General features: G+C 41.9%; 1 protein-coding gene across 4 annotated transcripts in view; it reads right to left on the bottom strand.

Annotated features, from left to right (window-relative positions):
* Positions 1-6,949, bottom strand: part of arfip1 (ADP-ribosylation factor interacting protein 1 (arfaptin 1)) — a 29,843-nt gene extending 22,894 nt beyond the window's left edge. For 3 of the 4 annotated variants that reach the window (XM_080759207.1, XM_080759206.1, XM_080759204.1), the window contains exon 1: positions 6,743-6,949. The gene's annotated coding sequence lies outside the window, so the exon portion shown is untranslated. Of the gene's footprint in view, positions 1-5,003; positions 5,176-6,742 lie in introns of those variants that run through there. The other variant, XM_080759205.1, reaches the window with a different exon arrangement.
* Between the last annotated feature and the right edge of the window lie 3,003 nt (positions 6,950-9,952).

Consider the following 9,952-nt stretch of genomic DNA (forward strand, 5'->3'; position numbering starts at 1 on the left):
GCTACAGTCATCTGACCGATGCAGAGCTTTCTCTGTGAAATGTTTTCACCGTAAACGTTAACGTCTCAAACCTGCAGATAAGACCGGTTGTGGGTACATTTGGTGTCACGTAACACACAGCATAAATACTTCAAAGGTTATGTGACGCTCCAGCCTGCAGACAGGCTGACAGCGGGCATTCTCAGGAGGGCGTGTCTAACTGTCGGGTAGATAAAGCCTGCCTGCCTGCCTGTCGTCTGGGAAATTACGTCTAAACAAACAATCGACAAGGAGGAGGGACATCTCTCTCCACATATTGATGTTTTGTTACAAATGTATTATTTCAACTTGTTCCCCATGTTTTTTATATATATATATAATATAAACAAACTTTTCAGTATTTTTCCCGTATTGCCTCTGAGATTATCAGGCTTCCGACACCATCACTTTCTGATATGACCAATGAAGCCATCACACATGTTAACACTCAAAATAACAAATGACACTGATTATTGTCACTTCAGACTCATGCCATCTGGATGAAGATACAGAACATTGAAATGAAAAGTTCATTTCAGTGGGAGTTTGTCCCTCAACAAACTGCCTGAAAAAAATCGCCTCTCGCCCATTGATTCGCACGTTATGACAGATTCTCCCATGTAAATAATCGATCAATTCAGGAGCAAAAGCTTAAAAATCTCTAAATCTAGTCAACAAGGCCTGCAGTAGGCGATGCACTGGAAACATGTGCATAACACTATTTCAATAGACTAAAAACACAGGGGAAATGTTAAGCCATGGTGATGCTGGTTCTTCACGAGCGTCATGGCAGACCTTCCCCCTGTTTGGAGCGCCTTGCTAGCTACATTTACAAAGCTAACATATACAGGCATTAGCACCCCGCGCATCCCGTATTCTTCAATAATCTTTACTGGACTGATATGTAGCATTGAATCATGCGGGAGCTATGCCAGTAGACTAGCTTAGCAACAGTTGCTAAATTGGATTTGGACAATATATTTTGGGGTGGGATTTACCGAAAGGTCTATTCAAGCTGTTGCATCCCGTTCACCGTGGTATAGTATTCCCAGTATCACATTACACAAACTTAACCTTTAAAAACTCATTCTGAAAATGGCTATAATAAGAGACAACTTGTGATTTTGCCACTAACTGGACTGAATTGAATGCAGTCGGAGAGGAGAGGATGTTACATTTCACTTGGGAATCGAGTCCCAAGACAGACACTACAGTTTGTGGTCAACTGCCTGGTAATCTAAACTGGCAAGAAGAGCGGTTCTTTAACCACTTTCAACCTGGCTTCCCTATGTTGTGCAAGTCATTAAAGGACAACTTTAGTTTTTTTCAACCAAGGTTCATGTTTTAGGTTAGTAAGGAAGTAAAAGATGAGTGTTATTTTTAAGTGGTGCAACCACTTCTACATCCAGCAATGTCCGTGTACCTGTTTGTGTCGTACGTCAATGAGCACGAGTGGTGTGCGCATGCGTGCGCGTGCACCACTGGTGTGCGCACACACCCGCACCCGTGTGTGTAGTGCCGTGCATGTGTGCGTGCACCACTGGTGTGCGCACGCACCCGCACCCGTGTGTGGATGTTGTTGCTACATAAATAGCGTCAATGCTAGCGAGCTAAAATATAGCCATCCTTGCTCTAGAAAGCACCAATGTTTCCATCTAGACCACCGGATTATCAGCAAAAACCTCAGAAAATCGCGCTAATTGACCAAACCATGGAGAGCTCCGTAGATTAGGAGTTATTCAGCTTTTAGTCTGCCTGTATAATGGGAGGTGGACGGCAGCGCGATCCATAATAAAGCTAATCTAACGGAGCAGAGAGAGAGAGAGAGAGAGAGAGAGAGAGAGAGAGAGAGAGAGGGGAGTTGCACCACTTGGTTCACACAGGTGTGATTTTTTTTTAATTTGTTGCTTCCTTTCGTTATAGGGATTTTAGCTCTTTTTGGCAGGGGGGCGGGGGCATTCGAGCATGGGGCTAAATATGTATTTTTTTACAACATTTTATGGTGATTTATTTTTGTATTATTTACTATAGTCCTAATAAACCCCAGGAAATTACATCTGACCACAGAAGATCACAGGATCTATTGAATGTGAAGGTAGCCTACTGGAGGAAGGCTTATACTGTGTGTATAGGCTCAATATGTCAGTTTGTCACATTCAATAGATCCTGTGATCTTTTGTGGTCAGATGTAATTTCCTGGGGTTTATTAGGACTATAGTAAATAAAATAAAATAAACGGCATATTTTGTAAAAATAATACATATTTAGCCCCATGCTCGAATGCCCCTGCCCCCCTGTCAAAAACTGCTAAAATCCCCAAAAGAAAGCAGCAAATGAAAGAAAAGTAACATTCACCTTTTAGTTTCTCTAATAACAACCTAAAACATGAACCTTAGTTGAAAAAAGCTAAAGTTGTCCTTTAAAGTCGAATTAATATTATTCAAATAAATCCATATTTCTTTTTTTTCCCCCAAAATGGCAGAGAATAGTGGAAAAAGCAGATCTACAAGAACTCATATTTTGTGATGCGATGTTTCATTTCAAAAGGTCTAAAGCATTATGTGGGAAAAAAGTATTAACCCATTTTGGGAGGGAACCCCTTTTGGTGTTAGCATTATGCTATGCTTTAGCTATTGAAAAATCGAAGAACCTGACATAAAAACATAGCTTTTTCAGGAAACCTGTCGGGATTTAGAAGACATTTATAGAATCGTTCCCAGGTCAAAAAGTATTAAGTTACTCCTGATGGGAAAGAGTTGTCTCTGGTGTGTCAGCAGGGTGGTGTCCTCTCCCACTAGAGCTCAGTAGCCTAGAAACTGGCTTGTGTGGGACTAGGGGAGGAAAAGGATAAATAACAGCCACGTAATCATCCAATCAGCAACCTCAGCAAAAGAGGAGGCCGTTGGTTTGGCCTCTCAAAACAGTCCACTGTGTGAGGACGACGCGAGAGGAGACAACCACGTTGCCGTTAGTGACGACAACCGTCACTTCAACACGTGCCATGAACAAGAAAAAATCTAATCCTGATCATTTGAATGATGACATTGTAAGACTTAAGCTATAGTTGGGGTCCAGTTAATAAATGGTGCCTCAAAACCATGTAGAACTGACTTTGTCATTCCTTTTTTTGGCATAAACATCCACAAATTCGCAAAATTTGCGCTGTGCACAGTAAATCAGGGATCCAATGTAACTTTTGTACCTGGTAGCTACAACAGTTCCAACACGCAAACGCACACACACACACACACACACACACAGGTACACACACACAAGCCGTGTCACGGACCCATATTGCGCGTGCTCACACAAGACGTCTTTGTGCTAATAAACACAACCTGGACACAACGTTCTCCCCATAATAGGGATGCTGGGGGTTCAAGTGGTTAACACCGTTAAGCATATATTGAATACAACCATCGCAACATGTCATTTTCACATTGTCCCATCCTTAGTGTGAGAAACTGTGAGAATCCTCCCAACGTGAACGTGACTCAACAGCTTGAGTCGTGAGTCATTCCAACAGACCTCAGCAGATCTCAGCGTGCCTGGCTGGAACGCGAAGGCAAGAGCCCAAATCCCTTCTGCCTGCCAGCCACGTGACTGACTGCTGCTCTATTGACCTCCACACGCTCTCTACACTCACACACATATATCCACACAGCAAAAAACGGTGTGAGGGATTGTTATCATTGCAGCAACACACACGTGCACAGTTGCACACACGTTTGAATTACCAGAGATTAGAATAGGGTGCATTTTGCATCCCACAACGCAGTTTATAGTTAAGGGACGCGATAAAACAACGGCCTCTGCATACACGGGATGCACTACTGTACTGTTTTTTTTATTCTAGTTTATTTTGCTAGTATTAGTTATAACGTTTTCAACATGAATATAACTACATTATTATAACCATATAAAATGAAATGGGAGTTAAATGCTGCAAATTGTAAAAATATGACTCCTAACGTCGTTGAAGTGGGACTCATAAAATGTCCCTGGGATTCATCTAAAAGACGATCCCTGCATTCCAGGACTCATTACATTGAAAACCTATTTACATACTATACTTGTGATTTTAGGATGGCAATTTTATGAATGCCATTTTTGACATGGTGTTTAAATTTCTAATCCAAACCCCAACAATAATAAACCATAAACAACTTCAATACTTAAGGAGGCATTTGTAATACACGTGCGCGTGCACACACACACACACACACACACACACACACACACACACAGAAGGGACAATGGCTGTTTCTGAGTCAACAGCAGGAATTGTGACCGCTGCTGCCTGCTAATTGATAATCAACAAAATTGGCAAGCGATTCTTTTTTCCTCCCATTACGTAGTACTTCACAGTAAAAAAAAAGATAATATTAGTTTGTTACATTTTCATTTAAGTCACATTTGACACAGAACAACTTTAACCACATCATGGTTTGAGATCATCAGTACACATCTGGGTAAATCTAAATTCTATCTAGGGGCTAGAACAGCAGCTAAAAAAACTATGGCCAATGCTTTGAAAACAAATCATATCAATCACCGTGCCAAATCTGCCAATATGAAGGAACCGAACGCCATGAAATATTTTGTTTCCACAGTTATAGCCCCTACATTGAATAAATTACACCTGATGTATTAGTAGGCATTTCCTCAAAGGAAAAGAAAAACTCAACCAAAAAGCGACAACCTTTGAAGCATCAAATCTAAAAAGAAAGAGGTGCTAAACCAACAACAATCACATTCATTAATTCAATTCAAATGTAGGCTATTTCGATGGCTATTCAAAAGCAGAAAAAAGCACCAACTTCCTCAAAAAGAGAAAAGCAGCCTCCACCAACACCAGCAGCACCACCGCAAAAATCAAAATCCAACATTTAAGATAAAGCAACAGGGAGACAAGGAGAGCGCTCCAGAAGGACAGAAAGGAGTTTGATTGAATCTCCCAAATAAAAAACAACAATGAATATCACCTCTGTTTGAGCGCGAGAACCTCCGTTTTCCTCAGGCGCCTCATCATCATCATCTGTCTCAGTATGTGGGTCTTTCCTGTGCTCCTCCTCATCTTCTACACTGTCAGACGTGTGCTGAGCCAGACCATTCACTCCACTGAGCTCAGGGTTTTCAACTCCGTCTGCAACCACCTCACCTGTCCTCCCGACGCCCCCCTCCCCTTCCCCCTCCTCCTCCTCCTCCGCCTCCTCCTCCTCCTCCCCCCCTCCTTTAAGCTCCCCATCCTCACTCTTTCCTACGGTCTCCGCCTCAACAACATCGCTGTCGGAAAGCACCGTGTCTCCGACACGTCCTCCTCCTGCACTCTCATGATCCTGCACATCGTCACTCAGAGACGCCTCCGCTTTTGGAGCCTCCTGCTCGCAATCCACTTGTTGCGGCCGGTGCTGCTCGGGTGAGGTCCTCCCCGACTCGGCCTCAAGACTAACTTCAGACATACCTGAAAACAGAACAAGATATACACACACAACGGCATGAACAGGTCCATGGGTCCAACTTGACGTCGTGAGCTGAATTGATCGCACCGCAGCTATTCTGATGTTCTTGTGTGTGGGGAGTACAGATGCTTTTTTTACATGATTTGTTTTTGGATTTTGTTTGTGCCTCTATTGATAGTTACAGTGAAGACAGACAGGAAAGAGGGAGAGAGAGAGAAGGGGAGAGACATGCAGCAAAGGTCGTCATGAACGGGACTTGAACAGGTCAGAGCCTATTATGTGGCATGCGTCTGGACCACCACTAGTACAGGAGTACAGTTGCTTTAACGTGAAAACAATAGTAGCCAGGGTCCAGGCCAGGGACCTTCAGTGTTCCTTGAAGGAGTCACACTTCCAAATGGACCCCTTACCTTACAGCCAGGTCCGTAACTCTGAGAGTGCACAAATGTAACCAAAACGACCCATACGGTTACGGTGTCCATTAGTTCAATCTCAGTTTGAGAGGCAATGCTATATAAAAAGGCCCTAAAAGATGCAGCTATTTCACAAATATAAATGCAGTTAATGTGTACATGTAGTGTACACTGGCCATGTTGTGGTTTTACCAGGGAGTCTGCAAGGTTCTGGAAACTGCAGAAACCCTTATTACACATTTGATGCCCAACAACCATCACCACTACTAAGACAAGTTCAGAGGACTTCCTGTCTGAGCTGTGTATGAGCAGTACATTTATGGTATGCTGGTTTTATGTCCTGTTGTACGACTATTTTGACATTACGGAGTCTACATCTTCCTGTTGCATACACACTTCCATCTCACGCACGCGCGCGCGCGCGCGCGCACACACACACACACACACACACACACACGGTTGGTGAAGGAACAATAACTGCGGTTAACTATTAGATAATTGCCTGTTATTAATGTATTGTGTAGGTTGGACTTGGAAACTAGTAGACTGTGACAACTGGCAGACAGTGTCAATTAATTCATGGAAACGAATTGACATTAACCAGCCAGGTACGGAACTGAACTATAGTGGAAACTAATCTGACTACTGGAAACTATAGTTAACTGTAAAGTTAGCTAGCTGACAGTTAACCAGTTGAAACTATTGAGTTGGCTGTCACATTAACTAGCAGCCAGTGAACAACTATATTGTAAACTAAAGTAAACTGACTGACTGTAACGTTAGCAGGCTAACTAGCTGGCTAGCTATAGCATCAAGTGGTTGAGTTGGTGATGGAAACTTTAACTTTACCTGTGCGCGCGGCCCGTGGCTAACTAGTCAGTGTTTGGAATCCGTGCACGTCGGGGGTTTGTTTGTTCACGAGACTGTAAAACAGTAAACACTGGCGTTGATCTAGCTAGCTAAATAGCAATCAACTCCGCTTCCTTCCAACAACACAGCAGCATCCACAGAGAGACTTGACGTTTAATAGACAGAGGTGTTGCAACGAAATCGGTGTCCTACGTGATTCCGGGTACTGGTCTGGTTTCTTTTTACAGCTCGTTGGCTATGGTTGGCATCCATCGTCATGGTGCATTGGCGCCGCCTGCTGTTACGGAGTGTGGCTCAGAAATGATTGTGTTCCCTTTTCCTTGTCTCGGCGGATGGCAACCAACGTAAAGAAGGTGCTGTTTATGTAAATCTAATGCTATGCTGTACTGTATTCAGGGCTGCCAACACTCCTGGATCCTGCAGGACTCCTGCATTGTCATTTATCCTGGATTCTTTGGTATCAAACTACCCAAATGTAGCCGGCTGGAATTGAGCCTTTGGGGCCACCGTCGCAGCAGCCTCACACGCTGCGTCAATCGTCATCACGTATTTAAATGCCCAGCCGGCAACCAAACGTTAGCTTGTTGTGGTGGTGTCGGCTGCGGGTTTTGCGACCCAGGTTGTTTGGTTGTTTTTCTCTTCCCTGACCGGCTGACATGATGCATTGTGTGCTCATGTGTGTGTGTGTGTATATATATATAGCATTTTAATTATTTTTGTTACTACCCAGGTTTAGGTCACGGTTGACGTGTCCATGTACTGTACAAAGAAGGATAACATGACAGAACACAGACACTTGAAGGTACATATGTAAACAATTTGGTGCTCTGACTGGATGCTGTGTTTTGTGATATTATACTAAATGGTTGTTTGTCTCCATTTCCCAAGTAATCGCCACTGCTGTTTTGTTTTAGTTTCTTTTGTTTAGTTTGGTTTAAGTTTATTTTGAGCCATTTCTGTTTTTCTGTTCATTGAGCTGTTTTCTTTTGTTAATTTGTTTCCCCCCCCCCCACGGTGTCGCTCTTGTTTTTCCTGCATGCTGTGCTGTGTGTTGTGTTTATTAATTAATAGTTTCTTATATTATTCTTTATTGGTTATTGTGCTTTCTAGCTGTTTAGCTCCCCCTAGCTGGTTAACTATTTTGCCTATTGGCCCCACTGGCTCCACATGTGACATCGTTGTCCCTTTTAGCAGTTTTAGCAGAGTGTTGAACCTGTGTATTGGTTTTAATAATTAATAGTCTACCTGGTTTTTAACGATATTGATCACATGATATATTATGATAAATGTTTTGTACTCTTATCCTTAAATGTTTAATAAATTTCCTGTTTGTGAACACCGTCTCAAGTCCTTATAAACAAGCTTGCATTTTGTGTGGAACCCTGCAGTTTACTGGTCTGTTTAATTCCTTGAACTATCTCAAGGTGGCGTAGTCATACAAAAGTAAATCCTTTGGTACACTTGGTTACACAAAGATCTCCTGGATGCACAGTCCAATGTTTGCAGCCCTGTCTGTATTGTGTACATAGTATACAGCAGTGGTTCTCAAACTTTTTCATGTCAAGGACCCCCAAGTTAATATGAGATTAACCGTGGACCACCATATGCATACATTCTGTGCCATGGACCCCCCCCCCCCCTATTCCCACCCCATGCAAGATCTGTGTTGTTGAAATGTTTCACACTTATTCCAAATGTTTCACATGCTTTTGTCCAAGAGTTTTTGAAAATAACCAATGCACATAGAGTTAAAGTGGTGAAACAGATTTTGATGCTATATTTTGCTGCAGGGTCCCCCTGGAACTTGCTTAAGGACCCCTGAAGGGTTTGAGTGCTTTCTTTATCTGTGTGTGTGTGTGTGTGTGTGTGTGTGTGTGTGTTGTTTTGTGAGGTGTTGCGTGGGGCAGAGATAATTCAAGTATTTAATTGTATTATAACACACATGACAGACAATAACTTTGAACTTGAATCTCTTTTAATAGCAAATGCAAGCCTATACAAACTAAAGACTGCCGAATGTGGAGGTTGAATGCAATGCATGTTTGATCAAAATATACAAATTGATGAAAATAATTAGTGCAGACAGTGAAATCCTCCGTGTTCATTTATTCATTTGTAACCGCCATACCAAAATGAGGAGAAGTCCCCCGTATTTCAGGAGAGGTCCCCGGTTTGCTTCCCGGCCCAAGCTCACAATGCAACCATGTGGTCATTTTGTAGACTAACTAAAGACTAAACGACTAAGATGTTGATATTTAGTCGACTAACAGAATTAAGACTTAAACAATTTCACATGACTATATAGGACTAAAACTAAATTGTCTTCTATTCAAAAGACTAAGACAAAATCAGAATGTGCTGTAAAAAGTTCTAGTTGACTAAGTAAGCTTGACTAAACAAATTCAGGTGACTAAATGGGACTAAAACTAATTAAGTTAAAAAAAAAAAAAAGGTTTCCACCCGACAGCAACAATTTGCTGGTTTGTATTCATGATATGATTTATGGAAGGAGGTATAGGCCCGCAAACAATTATTTTGGTAAATAATTACTTTATTGATTAAATAGACAACGTTTCGATCTTGACAGATCTCCGTCAGGTCACTATATACAGATGCACACATGTCATCACTTTTATCCAGTTACCTCAGATTGAGCCCCTCTCCCCGTTATGTGCCACCCCCACAAAACCCAGGTGAGTCCCATTACTTCTGAGGAGCCAGAATTGTGACAGAGTATACGAAATATACCATTTTCATATACATCATAATATTAAAAGCATTACTTAAAAACATTTGTTCACTCTAGTAGAGACTCCAGTACCACATTATCGCATGAGTGTGGACATAGAACAATTGAGCATAAGTAGTACAGAATAATTACTAGTAAGGGTCCATTTGGATATAGGAGTGTTCATATATAGGTCCCTCTAGTGGTGATTCAGGATGCAGATCCATTTATGGATATACAACAGTATTAGTACTAATGTAACATTGAGGTTTTATCAGTTTAGCTGCTAATTTACTACTGTATTTAACTTGACAAAGCAGAACTGCTGCTGTTTTAAAATAGCAGAGAACAGAGAAGAAACATCACTTCTCACAGATCCAGGATAATGTGTAGGATGAACAGTCTGCATTTCTCCATCCTTTTACGTCGTTTTCTAATATATCTGTCTGTACTTCTTTCTG

This window comes from Protomyctophum bolini (assembly GCF_963924005.1).
Source record: "Protomyctophum bolini genome assembly, chromosome: 3".
NCBI lineage: Eukaryota > Metazoa > Chordata > Actinopteri > Myctophiformes > Myctophidae > Protomyctophum > Protomyctophum bolini.